Source organism: Carcharodon carcharias, chromosome 14 (assembly GCF_017639515.1).
Source record: "Carcharodon carcharias isolate sCarCar2 chromosome 14, sCarCar2.pri, whole genome shotgun sequence".
Lineage (NCBI taxonomy): Eukaryota > Metazoa > Chordata > Chondrichthyes > Lamniformes > Lamnidae > Carcharodon > Carcharodon carcharias.
In genome coordinates, this window is record NC_054480.1 from 105013055 (window position 1) to 105039357 (window position 26303).

Genomic DNA, 26303 nt, shown 5'->3' on the forward strand with positions numbered 1-26303 from the left:
GGACTGGCACTCATCCAGGCGATTGGGAGTATTCCATCACACCCTTGACATGTGCATTTTAGATGGCACACAAGCTTTAGTGAATCAGGAGGTGAGTTACCAAAATTCAATAGCAAAATTCCCAACCTCTGATCTGCTCCTGTAAACACAGTATTAACATGACTAGTCCAGTTAAGTTTCTGGTCAATGGTAACCCAGGATATCTATAGTGAGGGATTCAGTGTTAGTGGAGGGTGTGTATGACTCATGTGACAGTGATTCCTCACATTGTTGCTGCTGCTCCTCCTGCTCAGAGGTCAGTGCTGCTTTCTCATGCAGTTCCTGTTGTGCCTCTGGCATTGCCCATGAAAGAGAGGTAAGGCCTCAGTTAGTGAAAAACATTGAAACATGGCAACAGTGGTTACAGACCTTCACATTAATCGTTAAATTTACTTTCATGGGTTCAAATGGCCAATTGTAGAAGCAGTTCAGATCCATTCCCATGATTACAACATAATGCTTTCACCCACTCTCTGCTGCAAACTCCTCTCCTGCGGCGACAGTCTGGTCTGCTGTCATACTGCCAATCTCCACGGCACCTTCCTCAATTGGCATCAGGATTGCCAGTAATGGGACTCCATTGCCACTTAGACACCTCTCCTGGATGTTATGCATCATCTTCCCCTGAAGTGAGAAAATGAACACAGTGCAGCCACTGGTCTTTAAATTCTGTGCTTAGGCACACTGCTGATTCTGCATCCTGCCCAACATTCCCAATTGAATGGCAATCTCAAGTAAGAGTGCCTAATTGGATACCAGACATAAGATTGCACCAAATTCCTGCCAAGCATGCATCCAAGTTTCCAACCTGGAAATGCACCCCACCACCGCCCCCCCCCCCCCCCCCCCACCCCCCCGCCACCCTCCCGCCCCCCCCCCACTTATGAAAAAAACTAAGTTGGAAAGATTCCATCCATTTAGTGTACAGCACAGAAACAGGCTATTTGGCTCAACTAATCTGTGCAAGTGTTTATAGTCCACATCAATCTTCTCCACCCCTTTTCATCTAACCCTCTGAGCTTATCCTCTCTTCTTTCCTGCTCATGTGCTGATTTAGATTCTCCTTACATATATGCTATTTACCTATTTAACTATTCCTTCTTTCAGTGACTTTCAGATTCTTACCAATCTTTGGATAAAGAACTGCTTGCTGAATTCCCTGTTGGATTTTAGTGACGTTCTCATACTTGTGGTTCTTTATTCCAAATCTTTCACTGCAACAGTTGCTGTCCTTGGTACTGATTGAAAATCCATGATCCATAGAGAAGCTGCAGTCTGATACATTGCTGACCCCTGCAGTATGTAATAAAATTTGCAATGACGTCCAAATTACACAGTGTTAATAATCAACTAATTATCTGTCAAACATGTGACAGTGTAACTTTTCAATAATTCCATCACACAATATTAAAACTTCTCTGATATCATTATCATTAGAAAACTGAACAGGAAGCTGTCAATTAATGCACTTCTGTTGATCACAAATCTCCTTGGAGCAGCTACAATGGCAAGACCCTGACAATTAAAATCCTTTCATTTCCATTTCTCTAATGAGTTCCAAGTATATATCACCTTATCTTGCATCTCAGAAACTTATACTTACAAAAATACAAATTAAGAGCAGGAGTAGGCCATTCAGTCCCTTGAGCCTGCTCCACCATTCAATAAGATCATGGCTGATCTGACTGTGGCCTCAACTCCACATTCCGCCTAGCCCCAATAACCTTTAACTCCCTCGTTGGCCTTAAAAATATTCAATGATCCCGTCTCCACTGCTCTCCAGGGAAGAAAGTTCCAAAGATTCACAACCTGCTGAGAGAAAAAAATTCTTCTCATCTCCATCTTAAATGGGAGACCACTTATTTTTAAACCGTGTCCCCTAATTCCAGTCTCTCCCACAAAGAGAAACATCCGTTCAGTATCCACCCTATCCAGTCCCCTCATGATCTTTTACATTTCAATAAGATCACCTCTCAAACTTCTAAACTCTAATGGACACAGTCCCAGCCTAGCCAACCTTTCCACATAAGATAACTACCACCTGCCCACCCCCCACGACCCCAAGTATCAGTTGAGTGAACCTTCTCTGAACTGCTTCTAACACATTCATATCCTTTCTTAAATAAAGAGACCAAAACTGTACACAGTACTTGGCTGTACAACTGTAGCAAAACATCCCTACTTTTATCTCTACTCCCAAAGGACTCAGTTTCATACCATTATGCCCTCACCTCAATGAATTCCGGGCTCGGCACGTTGCTGAACTCTTCTTCTGCCGCCTTCATCTCCATGTTGACTCCTTTGGGCAGGAGTCCTTTCCCCATTCAATGGATCCTTTCTCCCACTTCCAATATTCTCCCTCCCCTGGACCCCTCCCTCTGGATTCTTACCCACTCTTGATCTTTTCATTGAGAACTGTCAGCGTGACATCAGTCATCTTAATTTCTCTGCTCCTCTCACCCACTCTAATCTGTCTCCTTCTGAACTTGCCACACTCTGTTCTCTCAGGTCCAACCCTGACTTTGTCATCAAACCTGCTGACAAGGGTGGTGCTGTTGTTGTCTGGCGTACTGACCTCTACCTCGCAGAGGCTGAGCGCCAACTTGCAGACACTTCCTCCTACCTCCCCCTGGACCATGACCCCAACACTGAACATCAAGCCATTGTTTCCAAGACTGTCACTGAACTCATCTCCTCTGAAGATCTTCCTCCACAGCTTCCAACCTCATAGTCTCCCAGCCTCGGACGGCCCGCTTCTATCTCCTACCCAAAATCCACAAACAGGACTGTCCCAGCAGATCAGTCGTGTCAGCCTGTTCCTGCCCCACGGAACTAATTTCTTACTATCTTGACTCCATTCTCTGTCCCCTTGTCCAGTGTCTTCCCACCTACATCTGCGATTCCTCTGATGCCCTACATCATATCAACAATTTCCAGTTCCCTGGCCCCAACTGCCTCCTCTTCCCCATGGACGTCCAATCCTCTACACCTCCATCCCCCACTGGGATGGTCTGAGAGCTATCTGCTTCTTCCTTGAACAGAGGCCCGAACAATCCCCATCCACCATTATCTCCTCCAGCTGGCTGAACTTGTTCTCTCACTGAACAATTTCTCCTTGAACTCGTCTCACTTCCTCTAAATAAAAGGTGTGGCCATGGGTACCTGCATGGGCCCCAGTTATGCCTTCTCTTTATGGGGTATGCAGTCCTACTCAGGCCCCCTCCCACAATTCTTTCTCCAGTACATCGATTACCGCTTCGGTGTCGCTTCATGCTCTCATCTGGACCTGGAAAGATTTATTAATTTTGCTTCCAATTTCCATCCCTCCATCATTTTCACATGGTCCATCAATGACACTTCCCTTCCCTTCCTTGACCTCTCTGTCTCAATTTCTGGTGATAGACTATCCACCAATATTCATTACAAGCCCACCGACTCCCGCAGCTACCTCGACTACAGCTCCTCACACCTTGCTTCCATCCTATTCTCTCAGTTCCTTTGCCTCCGTTGCATCTGTTCTGATCATGCCACTTTCCAAAACGTTTCTTCTGACATGTTTTCCTCCTTCCTTAACCAAGGTTTTCCACCCACGGTGATTGACAGGTCCCTCAGCTGTATCCAACCCATTTCCCGCACATCCGCCCTCACACCTTCCTCTCCCTCCCAGAACCATGATAGGGACCCATTGTCCTCACTTATCACCCCACCAGCCTCCGCATTCAAAGGATCATCCTCCACCATTTCCGCCAACTCCAGCATGATGCTACCACCAAACACATCTTCCCTTCACCCCCCACTGTCGGCATTCCATAGGGACCATTCCCTCTGGGACACCCTGGTCCACTCCTCCATCACCCCCTATACCTCAACCCCCTCCCACGGCACCTTCCCATGCAACCGCAGAAGGTGCAACATCTGCCCATTTACTTCTCCCCTCGTCACCATCCAAGGGCCCAAATACTCCTTTCAAGTGAAGCAGCACTTCACTTGCACTTCCCTCAATTTAGTCTACTACTTTTACTGCTCCCAATGCATCCCCTACAATGGAGAGACCAAACGCAGACTGGGTGACCACGTTGCGGAACACATTCAGTCTGTCCACAATCATGACCCAGACCTTCCTGTCACTTGCCATTTCAACACATCACCCTGCTCTCATGCCCACATGTCTGTCCTTGGCCTGCTGCAATGTTCCAGTGAAGCTCAACGCAAACTGGAGGAACAGCACCTCATCTTCCGATTAGGCACTTTACAGCTTTCTAGACTTAACATTGAGTTCAACAACTTCAGATCATGAACTCTCTCCTCCATCCTCATCCCTTTTTTATCCCCTTTTTTCTAATATTTATTATTTTTTTTATCTATATATTTTTCTTTTCCCACCTATTTCTATTATTATTTTTAAAATTTATTTCCATCCATTGTTTTATCTCCACCTTTTAGCCTAGTTCGATCCCCTCCCCCCATCCCATCCCCACTAGGGCCATCTGTCACTTGCTCATCCTGCTTTCTACCCTTAATGTCACCATTAGCCCATGCTTTAGCTAATATCACCACCCCATTGACACCCCTTTGACCTTTTGTTTATGACATATTTGGCAATCTTTCCTTTGCCTCCACCTATCACTGGCCCTCTATCCAGTTTCACCTGTCCAACCCCCCCTTAAACAGCTTATATTTCACTACATTTTTATTTCTCTTTAGTTCTGATGAAGAGTCACATGGACTTGAAATGTTAACTCCGTTTTCCTCTCCAAATATGATGTCAGATCTGCTGAGTTTTTCCAACAATTTTTGTTTTTGTTTTTGTTTCAGATTTCCAGCATCCACAGTATTTTGCTTTTATATTGCATTCCTCTTGCAATAAACGACAAACTTGTCAAAACACTTCACTGATGAGAAACTACTTTGAAGTGTAATTACTTATATTATGTAGGCAAATGTTGGCTAGCAGACTGAACAAATTCCTTGCTGTTTAAATGGCCCCTGGAGAGTTTTGACAACCACCCGATCCATATTGCAACCTGTCTAACAATGCTGCACCCTCTCAGTGTCAGACAGGATCATGCATTCATGCTCATGGTATAGAATTTGGGGTCAGAGGAAAAATGCTACATCAAAGGCAAGCCAAAATATCCTTATTCATGCCTGTAATCACTTAAGTAAAAAGAAAATACTGCAGCTGCTGATAATTCAAAACAAAAATCAGAAAATGCTGGAAATGCTCAGCAGGCTATAGTGGTAACATCACTGAACTAATAATCCAGAGGCCCAGGCTATTGCTCTGGGGACATGGGTTCAAATCCCACCATGATAGCTGGTGAAATTTAAACTCAATTAATTAAATCTGGAATTGACCAAGAAACTAGCATCAATTGTAGTAAAAACCCATCGGATTCACTAAAGCGCTTTAGGGAAGAAAATCTACCATCCATACTCGGTCTGGCCTACATATGACTGCAGACTCACAGCAATGTAGTTGACTCTTAAATGCCCTCTGCAATGGCCTAGTAAGTTCTCAGTTCAAGAGCAATTAGGGATGGGCAACAAATGCTGGCCTTGTCAGCGACACCCACATCCCATGAAAGAATTTTTTAAAAACGTCAGTCAGCATCTATGAAGGGAACAGAGCAGTTATGCTAGAACTGACCTGAATGCACTTGTTCCTAACACTGATCTCTATCATATCCTTACCCCAACATTGATCTCCCTCACCCTGATAAATGTAGATAAGTTCCTCTTACTACAGATGCCACATAGACCTTTACGCTTTATAACCAGCCTTTCTTCAAAATTATTTCAAGCCAAGAGTATGTTGGTTGTGGATTTCCTACCAATTATTTTCAAATCTTATGTTCTTACTGCTCTCTTGTGGCAGTTTGGTGACATTGAAAAATCAACCTGTTTTTATGGGGCCATAACTTCCTCAGAATGGCAATCAGCGTTACATTACTACTCTGTGTCCAATTACTTATGTGATTTTTCTTCAGAGCCCATCTCACCCAACCTTCCAACTCAGCCCAGGCGAGATCCAGGCAGCATAGCTCATCCTTGAGGCTCAGCGTCAAATTCCAGCTCTATCAAAGTGCAGGAGTACATGCCCTCTTTTTATGGCACTAGCTGCCGTAAACCAGGGAATTTAAAGGTCCCATGAAATTTAAAGGTCCTTGACAGGCCAGGGAGAAGGTCTAAGGATAGGATTTGGGTGTAAGGGGGAAATCGGAGGTCGGGGGGGCGGTGCTGTGAGACCTCATGCGGGGTTGTCGTCGGAGTTCGGGAGGCTGGGGAGGTGGGGGGTAGACGGTCTTCAGTTGGGGGCATGGGGGACCTCGAGGTGGGGGGTGCTGGGGCTGTAGTCGGACCCGAAGGTTGGGTAGGGGTCGGGTCACTTGGGCGACGGGGTGGGGGTGGGGGGTGTCTGATCTCGGGTGGATGTGAGTGTGAGTCATGCCTGCTGGAGTCAGGGGGTGGCGTCCTGTGTGGGGGGATCTATGGGGGTTCAGGGAGGCTAGGGAATGCTGTGCAGGGGTGGTTAGTCAGAGTGAGAGGAGTCCCCTGGGGGGTGTGGGGGAAGTGGGTCTCATCTTTACAATAGCTACCCAGAAGCTAGAAGGGGTTTTAATTCCTCTAATTTTTCCTGAGTAACTAATGATATAACCCTGTTAGAGCCGTCCAAAGTTTGTAATTTAAATCGCATTTCCAGATGGTTCCCAGCACAGGCCCAGAGGAAGTTTGCGCTTCTGGGCAATTGCAGTGCAAACCCTTATCTATGAAGTTCCGAGGAGGGGTTCCCCTGCACATCTTTGGGGTAACCCCAATCCAATGCTGGAGAGCTCAGAAATTACGGTCCATCGTGTTAACTAGTCCATGTCCTTACGCTGGGTTAATTTGTACATAAATTGTGATTCAGCAAAGAGATCTCAGGTTTGATCACTCATGTTGTTGATCAAAGCTAGCTATTAAACAGAAAATTATATGAACGTAAGACAGTCAGTAGTAATTCCTGAATTCAGAAAAAACATCTTCATCCAGACAATGATTAGAATGTGGAACTTGCTAACATCAGGAGTGCCTGAGGTGAAAAGCAGAGATACATTTAAGGGAAGCTAGAGAAACACATGAGGGAGAAATAATAGAGTTATGCTGATAAGGTAAGGAGCAGAGATGTGTAGAGCATCTATACCAGCTTGGACCAGCTGGGCCAAATATCCTTTGTACAGCACAGAGGTTGACATAGAATATATGGCACAGAAATAAGTCATTCGGCCCAAACAGTCCATGCCAGCGTTTATGCTCCATTTGAGCCTCCTCCCATCTTTCCTCATTTAAATCTATCATAACCATCTATTCCAGGCTTGTCCAATCTTTTCATGTCGGGGGCCACATTTCAATTTTTCTTACACTCGTTGGGCTGATGAGCAAATTTTGAAAAGATAAAGTTTGACTCAACATTAAACATAAATTTCAAAAACAAAAAACAGACGTATGAAAAAAAACTTGCTGAGCAAAAAATGTCACAACAATAAATTGATAATTAAAAAAATGATAATAAATAAAGACGACCATTAGAGTGTGAAAAGGTGAGTGTGTGTGTGTGCGTGTGTGTGTGTCCAGCTCACTCCCCATCTCAGGTGTGAGAGTGGGTGAAAGTGACTGTTGGTGTATGGGGGTGAGGGTGAATGAGAACCCTGAGACTGGGAGTGAGCCAGACACACACACTCCCCTCCCCCTCTCTCACACACCCCCACCCACCTTCCCTCCCTCAGCCACCCTCACACATATACACATACACAGCCACCCTCACACACATACACACACACACACTCACTCTGCCACCCTCACAAACTCATTCAGCCACCCTCACACACACTCACTCAGCCACGCGCGCATACACACACACACACACACACACACACACTTACTTACTCCCTCTCCCTCACTTATTCACTAACTTGGCTGGAGAGGGGTTGGTGCCGGTGTAATGAAAGTGGAAGAGAGACCTGGAGCAAGGCCTGAGGCCTTGAGGCACCTGAATTCAGGTGCCCGCCAAAGGGAAGGCAGAGAACTGAGGGAACAGCCACGGAGAACGCGGGGAACAATCGGGGGACACTTGAGGGAGCATGGCCGCAGCTGGGCCAGAGCTGTGGGAAAGTGGACGGATCCACAGTAAAGCATGGTGAGTGGAGGCCTCAAACACTCCAGTCTCTTGCTCTAACTTTACAAATTCGCAGTTGCCAGTGTTCGCTGCTTCTCCAATCACAGCCTGTTTCTCTCCCATGTTTGCTGCTGGTAGTCTCAATAGTGAGCCTATCAATAGAAAATGCGGGAGAGAAACAGACTGTAATTGGAGGAGCAGTCCCCTGCAGAAATCTTCAAACTCACTGACACCTCTTACCAGAATTTTCAACAATCGTTCAGGGGCCACAGAGAGGAACAAGCCTGCTCTATCCCCTTTTCCTTCACATGCTCGTTTAGCTTCCGCTTCAATGCATCTATGCTATTTGCTTTAACAACTTCTTGTGGTGACGAGTTTCACATTCTCAGCACTCATTGGATAAAGTTTCTTCTTAATTCCCTATTGGATTTCTTGGTGACTATCTTATATTGATGGCCTCTAGTTATACTCTTCCCCATGAGAGGAAGCATTCTCTCCATATCCACTCTAACGAAAACTTTCATAATTTTAAAGATCTCTATTAGGTCACCCTTAAGCCCTTGTTTTTCAAGAGATTGGAGACCCAGCTTATTCCTCCTTTCCAGATATGGATATCTGACACATTTCTGGTATTATCCTTGTGAATCTTCTCTGCACCCTTCCCAGTGCCTTTATGTCCTTTTGATAATCTGGTGGTGTTGCACATTACTAGTCACAGCAGAAAACCTGAGTTATGGCAATTTTGGAAAAGTTCTGAATTCAAAGACTCACTTACCTTCAAATTATTTGACCTACAGTTTGGTCTATCTGAAATTAAAGGAGAGCTGGGTAATTGCCCAGGGATTGAAACCTTGATTTCTGCAATCTGGGAAAAGGGAAAGAGAAGGATCAGAAGGATGATGTTACAGGTGGAGTGGGGGGAATGGGGTAATTTAAACACTAATTTCTCCTCTCACCTCCTGTCCGTAAACAAAAAGGTGTTTTTGATTTGTTTCCCCCTTTATAAGTGGTGGCATATTTCCCAACCCTTCAGTTTTGGTGTGATCCAATTTCTATTAATAAACCCACAGCAAACTTGAGGTAGAATGAATTCAAAGGGTTAGTTTATTTATACACACTCAAAATGCAGGAGGAGCATCGCAACATTGCCTGTGAGAGAGGCATAAAGAAAAAGATTTACAGTGCAGAGACCACATAGAAAAGAAATATGTTTCACGTGGGTTCCAGAGTCCAGAATAAAAGTCAAATGAAATGTTCCTTCACAGAGGTTAGTGAGCTGAAACTGATGCTGGATAATTCACTGGTGTTGATTTCACACAGTTGAGACAGACATGCAGAGATGAATTAGTCTTGTAGGCAATGGTACAGAAGGTCCAGTAGAAGCAATGTAGATGGGGCTAGGTGTCCAATCTGGGCCAGAGTTCCTTGTCTGTGATGCTGCTAGTTAGATGGTAAAATACAGTACAGCAAGGCAATATTACTGGTTCCACAAACTAGAGGTCCATGTCAGATGCCTCTCACCTCTCCACTCTGGCTTTGACAAGAGATGTGTTTACCTCATCTGGGTCCCCAACATTGTTACATATCTCAATCATTAAGAATTGAAAGGATGGTTGTGTGGTGTCTTGGCAGATGAACAGACTCCTTTTAGCTTCTGAAGAAGAGTCATACAGACTTGAAACGTTAACTCTGTCTTTCTCTCCACAGATGCTGTCAGACCTGCTGAGTTTTTCCAGCAATTTTTGTTTTTGTTTCAGATTTCCAGCATCTGCAGTATTTTGCTTTTATTTCCTTTTGGCCAGCCTGGGCTATGAAATGCAGATGACCTTTGTATAGTCTCTTTGAATTTGATCTGTGCAGCCCGCAATGTGTTGTCAGTGGCTCTTCAGAGATAATGAGGTGCAAGTTTCTCTGATACTGCCAAGCAGCTCCTTTTGTTTGAGGTTCACAGACAGACATAGATTCAGCCATTTTAGGCCCTTGTCTAGTTTGAAATTTTTTAGAGATAACAATGAGCATATCTCGACATATATTGTTAAAAAAATTATACAGGGTGAGGTCCTAATCCATCACAAAGAACTGAGAGTGGTCAGGCTGAGTACAGTTCTAAGCACCAGGCACCAGTCAACACACATCTACAGACTGCCACTTCAACACGTCTGTCAATCCAGGCATTGTATTCTAAACTTGACAAGGGAACAATGCTTCAATTAGCTTTTTTGGAGGGCAAAGGGATGTAATCAAGTTGTGACTGCTACTTGTCCACTACTTGGTAGCCACCTCAACTCAAGCCACTGTACTGGCAGCAGCAGTACCAAAAAAAATCACAGGACACTTAATTTTATATTCCACAGGTTCCTCTCAAAATGCAAAGAACGTGTAGCATCTTAGCCATCAGCTGTCCATCACTGCCTTATGAGGTTTACGGGTGCTCTGTATCCAAGAGTTCTCCAGTTTATCACCTATCCGTTCTATGTAAAACTTCAGATGATTTCAAGAGAAAGTGAAAGTCATCTTCAGTTAACATTGTAGATCAACACATCCTCTCCCTCTCACCCTCCCAAAGCTATATCATAAACAGCACTGGGAGTACGCTGGGCTAAAATCCCACACTCCCTCTGTTCTTCAGGCTGTATAGGGCGTGGAAAGACATGGACAAAATAAGATGGATGCACTGGAACTAGAAAGGTTAGCTAAAGAACAGTTCTGTTTCACCAGGTGCCCAACCAACCATCCCAGAATCAAGCTGTTCAATCATGTTTCCACCCACTGCACTTCACTTCCCTGGTGTAGGGACATAAATAACAAACTGTAAATGGGAGACACAGCACAGTCTGATCCTCTGTTCACTGGTAAACCATGCATAGTATGGATTGTTCAGTCATTGTTAAGTCCTGTAATCAATCACCAAGGCAGATCTAACATAGTTGTTTTCTGAATAACTGGTCCAAACAAGTGAGAGAAGAATTCTATCACCGAGGCAGAATGCTGAGAGGCTGAGCAGTCAGTATAGTCAGAGTATAATGGCTTTGCCCTGCCCATGGTTTGGATGAGCAAAAAATAAATTAATACATCGAGTACGCTTTTAGGAGAACTAAGCCAAAATGACTGAAACAGTGAGACACACATCATATGCACTGCTGAGAAAACCAAGCTCCAAAATCTTAAGATGCTTTTATGGGCAGAATTTTCTCTTCAGCATGTGGGTGCGGGCCCCACATGCCTTTGCATAAAATGATGTGCGGTGACGTTGAGCGTGCATCCCAATGTCACCATGCGTCGTTCTGGTCTTCTGTTTGGTGGGCGCATGCCAGAGGCGGTTGCACGGCCGCCAAACTGTCAAAGGCTTGTTAAGGCCATTAATAAAATGAACTAATTGACAGGGCTGCCCATCCAACCTTAAGGTTGGTGGGCAGGCGAAGAGCCCAAGCGGCCTTCGTGTTTTTCATGAGCCCTCTTCCACGGGCAGGATGAGGTTTCATGAAGATTTTACTAAATTAATAAATCTATTTACACATTTCATAAACATGTCCCAGTTCATGTGACACTGTCACATGAGGGGACATGTCTAAATAATTTCAATCTTTCTTTATTTTAAAGTTTCAAATTGAACTTAATCTCCCTGTGGCAGCTCCGTGCCTCGGAGATTTCTGCGCTCTCCCTCCTCCCCCTGCCCGCACAGATAGTGCTGAGCACTACCTGGTGCGTGTCATGCTGGGCAGGCTTTAATTGGCCCGCCGACATAAAATGGCCGCCCGCAGCCGATCACGGGCGGCGATTGGCTCCGCACCAGCTCCCAACCAGCCCGCCCAACTGGCAGGCAAAAGATTCTGCCCATATTTTCTAAAGGAGCAGAGACAGCACAAACTCCAATAAAGAACCTTAAGCTGGCTATCTAGTCTCAGTAAACGTTATGAGCTGCACTTTTACAGAGGCCAAACATGCAAGACCAGAAATCAACCCCTTACATAACTCAAACTGACATCCTAATGCAAACAGCACCATGTTTTCATGATCAATTTGGAATAAGGCAGCTAATCTTGCTGAGAGTGAGAAAAATCTGCACACTTTCAGTCGACTACACTTGTGCAAGAGGCGTTTCAAATTGGCAGAGGTAGCCACGAGCAAGAATTCATAGAGTATTTTCGTGATAGTTCCCTAGAACAATATGTTGTGGATCCAACCAGGGATCAGGCTATTTTGGATATGGTAATTTGTAACGAGGCAGGTTTAATAAATGACCTCAAAGTAAAAGATCCCCTAAGAAACAGTGACCATAACATGGTGGAACTTAGCATTCAATTTGAGAAACTGAGTTCGGAAACATCTGTGCTGAACTTAAATTAGGGTAATTACAAAGAAATGAGGGCAGAGTTGGCTGGAGTAGACTGGGAAAGCAGTTTAGTAGAAAAGACAGTTGATGAACAACGGCCGACATTTAAGAAAATAGTTCATGACTCGCAAGAAAGATGTATCCCAGTGAGGAAGAAGGATTGTAGGAGGGGGATAACCAAGGAAGTTAAGGATAGTATCAGAATGAAAGAGAAAGCATACAATGTGGCAAAGATTAGTGGTAAGCCAGAGGATTGGGAAAGTTTTAAAAACCAACAGAAGATGACCAAAAAAAAATAGAGGGAGAAAATAAACTTTGAGGGTAAACTAGCAAGTAATATAAAAATGGACAGTAAGATCTTCTTTAAATATATAAAAAGGAAGGGAGAGGCCAAATTTCAATATAGGCCCCTTAGAGAATGAGGCTGGGGAAATAATAATGAGGAACCAGGAAATGGCAGAGGAGTTGAATGAATACTTTGCATCAGTCTTCATGGTAGAAGACACTAACAGCATACCAAAAATATGAAATAATCACGGGGCAAAATGGGGGGAGGAAATAAATACAATAATTATCACTAGAGAAAAAGTATGAGGGAAACTAATGGGGCCAAAGGCCAATAAGTCACCTGGACCTGATGGGTTGTGTCCTAGGATATTAAAGCTGCAGAGATAGTGGATGCACTGGCAGCAATCTTCCAAGAATCCTTAGATTCAGGAAAAGTCTCAGAGGATTGGAAAAATGCCAATGTAACACCTTTATTCAAAAAGGGAGAGGGACAAAAAACAGGTAACTATGGGCCAGTTGGCTTAACATCTATCATTGGGAAAATTTCGGAGTCTATTATAAAGGATGTAATAGCAGAGCATTTAGAAATACAGAATCTAATTAAGCAGAGTTAGCATGGCTTCATGAAGGGGAAATCATGCCTGACTAATTTATTAGAATTCTTTGAGGAGGTAACAAACAGGGTAGATAAAGGGGAACCTGTAGATGTAATATATTTGGATTTCCAAAAGGTGTTCGATAAGTTACCACACATAAAGCTACTTAGTAAGAAACGAGCCCATGGTGTTGGGGGTAGTATATTAGCATGGATAGAGGACAGGATAACTAATAGACAACAGAGGGCTGGGATACGGGAGGGCACTTTCTGGAAGGCAACCTGGACTAGTGGAGGGCCGCAGGGATCAGTGCTGGGGCCACGGTTATTTAAACATACAGGTTCAGCAGGTAACAGGTAAGGCAAATAGAATGTTGGCCTTTATTTCAAAGGGAATGGAGTATAAAAATAGGGAAGTCTTGCTAAAACGATACAAGGCACTAGTTAGACCACACCTAGAATACTGTGAACAGTTTTGGTCCCCTTAATCTAAAGATATACTGGCATTGGAGGCAGTCCAGAGAAGGTTCACTAGGTTGATCCTGGGGATAGAGGTATATTCTTACAAGAAAAGGTTGAGTCGATTGGGCCTGTACTCATTAGAGTTTAAAAGAATGAGAGGTGATATTATTGAAACATATAAGATTCTTAGGGGGCTTGACAGGGTAGATGTTGAGAGGTTATTTCCCCTTGTGGGAGAATCTAGGACCAGAGGGCATTATCTCAGGGTAAGGGAGTGCCCATTTAAAACAGAGGAGGAATTTCTTCTCTTGAGGGTAGTCAATCTGTGGAATTCTTTACTGCAGAGGACTGTAGAGGCTAGGCCGTTAAGTATATTCAAGGCTGAGATAGAATTTTAATCAGTAAGTGGACCAAGGGCTATGGGGAAAATGCACGAAAGTGGAGTTGAGAATTATTAGATCAGCCATGATCTCATTGAATGACGGAGCAGACTCAATGGGCTGAATGGCCTACTTCTGTTCTTACATCTTATGGTCTTATTATTTGGAGTTATGCTAGCAGTGGAATTTGTTTTGTTTTGCTGGCCCCTTTAAGGTGCTGCAGTCCCTTAAATCCTATAGTAATGCAAAGGTTCTCGGATGGTGAGCTCCCAAATCATAGCTGGTAATACTGCAGAGACCTTGCCAAGATTATTAAGACTCACTACAGAAATACTGTACAGTTGACCCACTAGAGTTCAGACAGATGCAAACAGCATGCTGGCATTATTCCATTTGAAATTTCACCCAAGCAAAAAATCCTAGGGGTTATTATTCACGATACATTATTCTTAGCACTTGTGTGTCAAATGTCTATCTGAATCTTTTTGCACAGTTATTAACTTGGCTAATTTAAGCAATCATAGATAGACGTGGATTTAGTATTATTAGTGCAGCAGAGGCTGCTCTTCTAAGGTTGGAGTTGGGATGGCATTTGTAGAGATGCACTACCAAGAGGCTTCTTTCAACTAAACAACTTTATTTCCAGAGCTGCTGGGTTAGCTGCAGGCCTCTAGCAAGGCTACAATACACCTTTGAGACTAGGATAACTACACTCCTGATAAGCTTCCCTGTGCTCCGTGCTGATTGGCTGTTCTGACCATGTGACCTTTACTCAGTAAGGTTGGCCTTAAAGCACCAATCACCACATCCCTCCCCCTTTAATTCCTTGTCTTACATTCCTTATTTACACAAATTAATTTCTACAGGTGAATAGAAAACAACATCAAAAATCTTAGAAATAATCACACTGGTACTTTGTATATAAGTATATAATCTGAATTCATGACATAGGTCCAGTAATTACAAATCAAATCATTGAGAGGGTTGGCTGTTCCGGTTGGAGCAGTGTAATTCTATAGCCTGAGACTCTCCTACAGGATCGACACAAACAGGAACTGCGATAACGGGTACCTCTTTTGGCACAGGCAGTTTATTACTATTTGATTCAATGGAGACGTCAGTTATGTCTATAACAGGACGATCAGGTACTTTGGTGCTTACAGGTTCGATAACATTTCTTAGAGGCTACACTGACTATGGAAGCATCTCGCTGCTTTTCAGGTGATCCATGTGTTTACAAACGATCCGGCCTTCCACATCATCTTGATATGAAAAGGTCCAGTCTCACAGACAATAATTCCCGGGATCCAACTTGGACCGCTATCGAAGTTTCTTACAGATACGACTTCATCTACTATAAAGTTCCAGGCTCTACTATGCAAATCGTGGCTTGTTTTCCAATTACCTTGGTTCCTCTCTACCCTTCTGGGCAAACTTGGAAATGAGGCTTAGTCTCGTTTTGAGACGATGCTTCATAAACAGTTCTGCTGGTGGAACTCCTGTTAATGCAAGAGGAGTCATGTGGTAGCTAAGAAGGAAGCATGACATTTTGTTTCTGAAGTTACTCCCGATAATTTTTTAGTCCTTGAATTTTGAAAGTTTGGATGGCTCTCTCATCTAGTCCATTTGATGCTAGGTGGTAAGGAGCAATTCAGATATCTTTAATGCCATTTAGATGGGTAAAATTTTGAAATTCAGCTCTTGTAAATATGGCTCCATTGTCTAATAAAGTGACGTGGGCAATCCGTGAGTCGAAAAGCATTGGTGTGACCTTTTGAGGGTAGGATGTGACATAGGTGATTTCACCTCAAAAATATACATCCACTTCAAGTATGCATTGATTACGTCATTGTGTCTAGGAACGGACCCACGTAGTCTATATGTATCAACACCCATGGTCAGCCAGGCCATTCCCAAGGATGTAGTGGGCTGCGGTTGGCAACTTTTGTTGGAGTTAGCACTGTTGACAGTGCTTGACTAACTTCTCGATATCCGCATCAATACCAGGCCACCACACGTAACTGCTGACGAGCATTTTCATTTTAGAAATGCCTGGTACAGGAACAACTACTCTTGCTTCCCAGAGTATTCTGCCATCCTGACAACTCAATTTGTATTTGCGGGTAAAAATGGTTTAATTTCCTCGGAGACTGGCTCATTTAACCATCCTGTAAGTATCTGGTCTCTCACTTTGGACAAGCGGATCTCGATTGGTCAAGTTCCTGATCTGCTTCACGCAGATGGGTGATGTGTCTAAAAAAATTCAATGCAAGGACGATTTCATGGGATACAGGAGTACACGAGATGCTTTCTTGCAAGGGTAGGTGGCTAAGGACTCCACGTTCGCTATGTGTATCACAAGTTGGCACTTGAAAGTGTATTCGTAGCCAGACAGAATTAATGCTCATCACTGAATTCTTGCTGAGGCTATCAGTGGGATAGCCTTGTCTTCTTTGTAAAGGCCCAAAAGCGGTTTATGATCGGAAAAAATAGTTAAGTGCTTGTTATGGCACAGCCAATGGTAAATGCTGAGTTGTTCAAATCTCAAAGGGAACCTTGAAACAACTGCCGCAATTTGTTTTGCAATTTGTATAAATCTCGAGATGTGTGCCTTGAATTCAGTAGTAATAAGAACACCAAGTCTTATAGATTTTTACAAAACTACATAAAATCATTTTTCTTGTTAATAAATATTTAAAGCAGATACATATGTCTACAAATCAAAACTATAGTAACTTCTAAGTCCCCTCCCTTAATATGATTCCCAGTTACACTTTCGTTAAGGCAACAGTAAGACAAATAGATTTTAAAAGACGCTGAAGGCTTTTCACACTTGTTAGATCTTAAAATGCCTACTCTTACACACAGCCTTCACTCCTTCATACATATTTTCCCCTTTGAATGCAAGTTCCTATTGTTTCACTATGTCTTTGGATTTTACCTTTCTGACAATAAAAATCGCTCATAGTACTAAGTTTTACCAGTAATCTTTGGGAAAAATAAACACATTCTTCCTAAACTTCACCGGTTTAGGTGCAATATTTCACTCCCTCTTTTGAAAACAATCTAGTTTGGTTTATTTAAAAATGCAAATATTCCCTTGACATCCATGTTTACCTACTTAATATTTCAAATCTAGCTCATCTTCTACCACATCAAAGCCTTCAGATCTGCTGCCTTTAATCCAATTAAGTCCCCCCCACACACACACACATACAGACACATATAGACACAGATACCAATATTTTTCAATACATTCCAATAACATTATTATATCTTCCTGACAGTGCCCGCCATGTGGAATTTTTTTAACTCTGAAGACTATTGACAGTCCCTCCTTCTTGATCTGCAAATAACCTCCTTCGGCCACTGAGAGGGTTCTTGGTACATAACTTATTGGCCTCTCAGAGCCATTGTCCATTGCATGGGACAACACTGCACCCAAGCCATATGGAGCGGTATCACACGTCAATATCAATTCTTTAGATGGGTTGAAGTGCATTAACAAGGTTGAGGAGTGCAGAAGTTGTTTTACTCTGTTAAAGGCTGCCTCCTGTGGAGCCTTCCAGAACCTACAATGGTGTTTCTTCAGCAATTTGTGCAGGGGACCAGTACCGTCAATAAGTTGGATAAAAATCACCCATACTGATTTACCATCCATAAAAATGATTTGAGATCGCTGATATTTGTGGGGGAAGGCACCTTCATCATCACCTTAATCTTTTATTCCACAGGGTGTAATACTTGTGCGTCTACATGGTGCCCCAGATAGGTAACCTCAGTGGCTTGGAAAATGCATTTCTCCTTTTTTAGGTGGACTCCAGCTTCCAGAAATCTTTTTAATACCTCCTTTAAATTTGCTAAATGCTTGGCTCTGTCGATCCAGCTATGAGGATGTCGACAACCCATGGTTATCCCTGTAGCAAACTCTTCATCGACCTTTGAAATATTGCACGTGCCAAGGACACACCAAAAGGTAGGCGAGCATACTGAAATAGGCCTTTGTGTGTGTTTATTGTGACATATCCCTGGAATGTGTTATCTAACTCAGGTTGCTGGTACGCGTGGCTCATACCCAACTAGTGTAGGTTTGACCTCCTTCCAGCTTTGCATAAAAGTCTTCAATTCTTGGAATTGGATGTTTATCCAGCTTGGCGGCCCGATTAACTGTTAGCTTATAATCGCTGCATATGCAGATGGTCTTATCGGGTTTCAGCACGGGGACGATAGTTTTTTTAAAATTCATTCATGGGATGTGGGTTTCGCTGGCTGGCCCAGCATTTATTGCCCATCTTTAATTGCCCTTGAGAAGGTGATGTTGAGCTGCCTTCTTAAACCACTGCAGTCCATGCGGTGTAGGTACACCTACAATGCTGTTAGAAAGGGAGTCCCAGGATTTCGATTCAGCGACAGTGAAGGAACGGTGATATATTTCCAAGTTAGGATGGTGAGTGACCTGGAGGGGAACTTTCAGGTGGTGGTGTTCCTATCTATCTGCTGCCCTTGTCCTTCTAGATGGTAGTGGTCATGGGTTTGGAAGATGCTGTTGAAGGAGCCTTGGTGAATTCCTGCAGTGCATCTTGTAGATGGTACATACTGCTGCTACTATGCATCGGTGGTGGCGGGACTGAATGTTTGTGGATCTGGTGCCAATCAAGCGGGCTGCTTTGTCCTGGACAATGTCAAGCTTTTTGAGTGTTGTGGGAGCTGCACTCATCCAGGCAAGTGGGGAGTATTCCATCACACTCCTGACTTGCGCTTTGTGGATGGTGGATAGGCTTTGGGGAGTCAGAAGGTGAGTTACTCGCAGCAGGATTCCTAACCTCTGACCTGCTCTTATAGCCACAGTATTTATGTGGCTAGTTCAGTTCAGGTTCTGGTCAATAGTAACCGCCAGGATGTTGACAGTGGGGGATTCAGTGATGGTAATGCCACTGAACATCAAGGGGTGATGGTTAGATTCTCTTTTGTTGGAGATAGTCATTCCCTGACACTTGTGTGGCGTGAATGTTATTTGTCACTTGTTAGCTCAAGCCTGGATATTGTCCAGGTCTTGCTGCATTTGGACATGGATTGCTTAAGAATCTGAGGAGTTGCGAGTGGTGCTGAACATCGTGCAATCATCAGCGAACGTCCCCCCTTATGACGTTATGATGAAAGGATGAAGCAGCCAAAGACACTACCCTGAGGAACTCCTGCGGTGACGTCCTGGAGCTGAGATGACTGACTTCCAACAACCACAACCATCTTCCTTTGTGCTAGGTATGACTCCAAACAACGGAGAGTTTTCCCCCCGATTCCCATTGACTCCAGTTTTGCAAGAGCTCCTTGATGCCACACTCTGTCAAATGTGGCCTTGATGTCAAGGGCAGCCATTCTCACCACACTACGGGAGTTCAGATCTTTTGTCCATGTAATGAGGTCAGAGCTGAATGATCCTGGCAGAACCCAAAATAGGCATCAGTGAGCAGGTTATTGCTAAGCAAGTGTCATTTGATAGTACTGTTGATGACCCCTTCCATTACTTTACTAATGATGGTGAGTGGACTGATGGGGCAGTAATTAGCCAGGTTGGATTTGTGTGTACAGGACATACCTGGGAAATTTTCTACATAGCTGGGTAGATGCCAATGTTGTAGGTCCTGCCCATTCTGAAAATTGAACTGGCTGCATGATGCCTAGTTCCTCCAACCTGTTTAACCCAGAATCCACTTTTTCTCTTAAGGCATATGGTACCGCCCTTGCCTTTAAAAAAAATCGGGGGGTTGCCTCTGGATCAACATAAGTCTTAGCTTACAAGCCTTTGATTTTTCCTAATATGTTGCAAAAGACGCTGTCATTTTCTTTTTAACAACTCTAGCAGTCCTCCTGCCTGCACTTGAAAACTTTCGGACCAACTTAACTTGATTTATTTTAGCCAACCCCAATCACTATTATTACTGGAAGTTGGGCTGGCTGATGCCAATAGCTCACAGGTACCATGGTGGTGCCTTTTATTTTTATTGTTTCTCCTATGTAAATCCTTAACTGGGCAGAAGTTCTTTCCAGGCTTAAGGGTTGAGTACCTTCTCTTAAGTACTGAAATGTGCACTCACCCATCACGATGGCTGATGCCCCTGTATCCACTTCCATAACCAGAGGCTTCTCATTTACGTGGAGTGCGACGGTAATAGGGTTTGCTTTGACTGCTTTAAGATTAAAAAGAGAGCAAATCTCAGAATCAGTTATTTCAGGTTCTTTCACATTATGTATTTCTAACATCTTTGCTGGCTGGTTACCTGGCAGTCTGGAGTTAGCTCTGCACTGCTTTATCAAATGTCTTTTGCAACAGTAATAGCACTCAGCCTCCTTAAGTCTACATGTTTCAGGAGTGTGGTTACCCCCACTCGGTAACATTTCAACTTCAAGATCGCTGTTTGATTGCCTCCGGTATATTTTTTTGATTTCTGGGTGATGGGAATGATTATGGCTTTGTGGCTGCTTCTGCGGTTTTGGCGCCATACCTGGCTGCAGGTTCCCACCCTAACTGGTAAATGGCACCATTTTGCAAGCTCTGTAGCTGCCAAGAATCTTTTTCAGCGCTTTCCATAGCCAGCGCTATCACCATTGCTTGTTTAAAATTTATATCGACTTCTGCCATCAATTGACACTGAATGGCGTCATTGCACATGCCACAAACTAATCAATCCCGTAGCAAGTTGTATAAGGTCACGCCAAAGTCACAATGCTCTGACAATTGCTTCAGTTTAGCAGTATAAGTTGTGATCAATTCACCTGGGGCCCTCACCTTCGTATTAAATTTGAATCTTTGCATAACAACTGATGGTTTGGGCTGAAAATGGCCCTTCATTAAATCCACGAGCTCACTGAACAATTTGGGGTCGGGCGCGCTTGGGGCCATGAAGCTGCGCAGAAGGTTGTAGGTTTGACTCCCGCAGATGCTCAAGAGAATTGCTTTGTGCTTTGCCTCTTTTTCTATTTCATTGGTCTGGAAACAAAACTCAAGGCGCTCGATGTATTAAGTCCAGTCCTCCATGGAGGGGTCAAATGGGTCGTTCCTCCTAAAGAGAGACAACCTGGTGAGTATGTATTTTTTTCCTTCTTTAAAACGAGATACTCATGGGCCAGGATTTTACTTATGGTGCGTGGGCTGGCCGGGAGCAGGCGCAGGCGGGCGCAGAGCCGATCGCCACCCATGATCGGCTTCATGCTATTTTACGCGGGCGGGCCAATTAAGGCCCACCTAGCGTGAATCGCAGCTCCTGAGATCAGCGGGAAGGGGCGGGCAGTGGTGGGAGGCCAATGACCGCCGGGTCCAATGGCAACCCGGCGGCCTATTCAAAAGCGGCGCAGGCAGCCTTCCAAAGGCTGCCACTGATGTCACACAGGAGGATGTCAGATAGCATTCTTGAAGAGGAGGCCCCCCGCCCCCCCACACCCTCCAACTCAGAGTTGTTTTTGCATTCATTCATTCAAGGAATGTGGCCTTCGCTGGGTGGGCCAGCATTTACTGCCCATCCCTAGTTGCACCTGAGAGGACGGTGCTGAGCTGCCTTCTATATCTGCTGCATGTGGTGCTGGAACACCCACAGTAGTGTTTGGGGGCAAACTCCAGGATTTTGACCTAGACACAGTGGTGGAGCGCCGAAACATTTCAAAGTCAGGATGCTGAGTGACTTGGAGGGGAACTTCCAGGTGGCGGTGTACCCATCTATCTGCTGCCCTTGTCCTTCTAGGTGGTAATGCTTGTGGGTTTGGAAGGTCTTAAGAGTGTGAGTGGCAAATGTGAAGGAGGTAGCATCTGGGCAAGGGAGTCAGTCCTGGCTGCTTGGAATGAGTGTATGGCGGCTCCAGGGTCATGAATCGGATGTGCCCTGCAATGTTTTACTCAGGTGGCGGTGGCAAGGCTGCAATGGCAATGCAGAGACAGGGTGGACTAATCAATGCTCCTCTCTCTTTTCAGGAGAAGACAGCACACAATAATGCCAAGTGGCTGCAGACTAGCGGAGGGCAGACCCACCTTCTCATCATGATCAGATATGAGCAAGAGGCACTTGAGCTGGAAAGGCGCCATGCACCCAGGTCAACCAGCCGTGGTGAGGTTGGGTGCCGTTGGGAGGTAAGAGTGCCGTGCACTGAGATCACAATGTCTGTCAGTGCAAACATTCCCCTTATGACAGTATATTGATTTCAGCATCCAACAAGGGATTCCCAATGATAATGGAAGGAGGAGCACATCCTGATCTGGGTGCCAGGCATGCACATTAACAGTGTAATAACTTCTACTAATCAAATGTCCTTGTTCTTCCTTTTAGCCTCACCAGAGTATGCCCAGACTCAGGAGGCAGAGGGTCTGCCGTTGACCCCTGAGGGTCCAGAAGATATAAATGCACCATAATCACACTCTCTCAACCAGCGCAGTTACCAACACCTTGGTGGGAATAAGAACGTTGGCTAGCTAGCACAGTGGTGAGGGCACCACACTCGCTTGAGGTGCAGGTGGAAATAGAGAGAGTGCCCTGGGAACCGGCAGTCGCAGAGGACTGCTGGGGTCCAGGAACATGCTCAGTCAGTGGCTAATGATGAGCCTCTGGAGTCGTCCCTGAGGCAGCAGATGCTGGAAGTCCAGCATGGTATGCGGGAGGATCTGGCAGAGATACATGAGGGAATGCATGCCATGGTCTCCGTGATGGAGGGGTCCATGCGTAGCATGAGCAATGCAATGACCCTCATGGCCAAACGCACTGCCTCCTCCATGGAGAGAATGGCGACTCTCACGGAGACATTCCTATAGGAGAACAATCAGGGCTTCCTGCGGATGCACTCAGACCTGCAAGCCCTCACAGCGGCATTGACCTCAGGTAGTCAGTTTCAGTGTGGGAGATGGATTAGGCACCCAGTATCCCAGCTGTATGCCCATCCATCAATGGTGAGCAGGGAGGTCCAAAGCGACCTCATGTTGGCGCATGAGCTGCCTGTCGTCTCTGTGTGTTCCTCTCAGGGTGCTCCGGATGAGGGCAGCAGCTCCTTCGCCCCTCTGCCAGTGGCTATGGCATCCGTTGAGGCTGCAGCGACTGGGGAGATGCCAGCTGTGCCACTGGCCGCTCCCTCCCAGGCAGGGCCAGAACAGGCTCCACTGGCCAGAGGATGCCCAGCGAGGTCATCAAGGCCAACAGGGCAGCAGTGAGCAGGAGGTCTCCAATGCCAGTGCCAGCAAAGGCGGGAGCACCTACACGTAGCATCCACAAACGTAAACGTAAATCACTTAGGCACACCACGGGCTTATCACTGGTGGTTTTCTTTTGCCACCCGTTTCAGTCGTTTTTAAGTAGGTGTCCTGTTCAATACCTTTTAAGGGACTTTGATTTCTGTATGCAAGTTGACAGTCATTAAATCTTTTGGTTCTCAACAAGTCTCTGGGTGCTTCATTAGTGCTGCAGGTGAAGGGGAACCCGTGATGTTATGAGTGACTTGTTTGTCATTGAGATTTATCGATAAGGTACATAGTTAATGTTCCTGACCAAGCAAATGTTGCTCTCAGGTATCGAGTATGGAGCCTGCAGCCCTGGCATGTGTTGGAGGTTCATCTTTGGTAGGCTAGCTGAAGGAGCTTTGGATCAAAGCCTCCCGGGTGTCCCTGCCCCCCTGGAGGTTGCCTAGGTCAGTGTCTATCCCCTCAGCATTCTCCTGAGCGTGCTCGTCCTCGGACGCACTACTGGACTCCTCGTCTGCAGCCAGGGCATCTGCGTCACCTTCTTCCTTCACTGCATTCCCCCTTTCCAGCGCCAGGTTGTGGAGAGCACAGCATGCAACCACTATCAGCGACACATGATCTGGGGGGTATTGGAGTGCGCCCCCTGAATGGTCCAGGCATCGGAAGTGCAACTTAAGACCACCGATGGTTCTCTCTACCACGACACTTGTGGAGGCATGGCTCCTGTTGTACCACTGCTCGGCCTCTGTTCTAGATGGCGGAGGGGCATCATGAGCCACTTTTTGAGGGGATAGCCCTTGTCACCCACCAGCCATCCATCTAGATGGGCTGGAGCACTGAAGAGCCTTGGCACCTGGGAGTGTCTCAGGATATAGGCGTCTTGGGAGCTGCCTGAGTGCCTTGAACAGACTTGCAGAATTTGCATCCTATGCACCATCTGCACGTTCAAGGAGTGGAATCCCTTCCTGTTGACGAATGCTCATGGCTTACTCGCTGGCGCCTTGATGGCCACATGTGTGCAATCGATTGCCTCCTGGACACGGGGTAACCCAGCAATCGCTGCAAAGCGTCTGGCTCGCTCTGCTTGGCTGGCCTCATCCAAGCGGTAGTGAATGAATTTCAATGCACGCCTGAACAGAGCATCTGCCACCAGCTTGACACAACTGTGGTCAACTGACTGGGAGACTCCACAAAGATCACCCACCGACCCCTGGAAAGATCCAGAGGCATAGAAGTTGAGGGCAACTGCGACTTTCAGCACCAATGGCATGGGGTATCCAGCCACACAGTTGGCGCTGATCTCAGGGTCCATCATCTGACAGCTGGAGGTCCGTCTCCCTTGAGACCTCAGATATATTGAGGTAGCTGCATCGCCACCTGTAAACCCTAGCAGCAGGATAGTGGCACTTCTGTGGCCCCTTCCGCCTTGCACTCCTGTTGGCCCTGCGCTTGTCCTCCCACATGTGACTCACCTGGAGGCCTCCTCCCCTTTCTGGCCCTCTCTTCCTCCCCAAAGGAGATGCCTCCAGCGGACAGCATGATCCCCATTCCCAGGGTAAGGGAAGGTTGTCTGATACCTGCAAGGCTCCAAGCATTACGATTCCTCCAGTCCTCAACTGAAGCCTGTTCTGTCAAAACAGCTCTGAAGAAAATTGAAGTTGTCCCATTCACACAAGCAACTGGCAGTAAGTTTTAAAACTAAAGTACTAACAACTCGCATTAGTGAGCCCACTCACCCCTCTTATACTGCCCGTGGATGAGGTTTTTAAAAATGTGGCCTACCCGCCTGCCCACGCGACGCACTGAAAATTGCACGGGCTCCTAGAAATTGCTGTCAATTACTGCCTCAAGGGCCTAAACTGACCCGTTACTTAATGGCAGGTGCGCATCAGAACTCATAACGCACTCACCCAACATCATCGCGCGTCATTTTACACGTCTGCATGTCAGGCCTGCCCCTGCACGCCGATCGAAAAATTCTGCCCATTGTTGTAGGGAGAGAGACTGCACCAGGATCATTTATCCTCATCGCCAGATGGAGAGATATACTACCGAGATGTTTTTTCAGTTGAATAACGAACTATATTCACAGAGCGGTTGAAGAAGCTGCAGGCCTCTACCAAGGCTACAATACACCTTCTAGACTAGGAAAACTCCGCCCCTTAAAAGCTTCCCAGTGCTGATTGGCTGTTCTGACCACGTGACCCTTATTCAGTAAGGCTGGCCTTAAAGTGGCAATCACCACAGCATTGCTGTCTACTTATTTTGAATTTTGGACTCAACAATGCAATGCTGGAAGATTAAGCAGCATTTAATAATTTTCTTTTGTTAATAAACTTAGTTGGTGATATTTAAGGTTTAGATTCTGTAATAATGCCAAATTTATTCAGGAGAACTGGCTTCCAGCCTGTTTCCCAATTATCGCATTGAGTCCAGTAGTTTTAAATCACCTTATATCAACATTGGACAGCTATGGTAATGATGATTCAGGCATGATTAAGAATGCTTTAAGTGTGAAATCAGAGATCCACCCTATGGTCCAGTTCCTCCAGGGTTTGGTATATGGCTGCAGTACGCTGTGTCCAAGTGCTACCTTTCACCAGTAATTTTTATTGGTGATCCTTTCAATAAACAGGAGGAGGAGATGGATTTGAATAAACAGGAGGAGGAGATGGATTTGAGGTGAAAACCTGCTCTGATAGCTTAGTGATAATTTTACTCCCTGATGAACCATAGAACTAGGGGGTGTCAAGTTCAAGCCCTGGTCTGTGCTGAATTATCAGACCTCAGCTGAAGCAATGATGGGATGTTTACAACTAATCTCAGTTCCCTGAGCG

At 45.3% G+C, this 26303-nt stretch overlaps 1 long non-coding RNA gene across 1 annotated transcript; it reads right to left on the reverse strand.

Annotated features, from left to right (window-relative positions):
- Positions 1–503: 503 nt before the first annotated feature.
- On the reverse strand, positions 504–20406 carry LOC121286822. Its single transcript, XR_005945073.1, has 3 exons — positions 20348–20406; positions 1165–1332; positions 504–663 (listed from the first exon to the last, which is right to left on the reverse strand). It is a non-coding gene; the product is annotated as an uncharacterized LOC121286822 (long non-coding RNA).
- Between the last annotated feature and the right edge of the window lie 5897 nt (positions 20407–26303).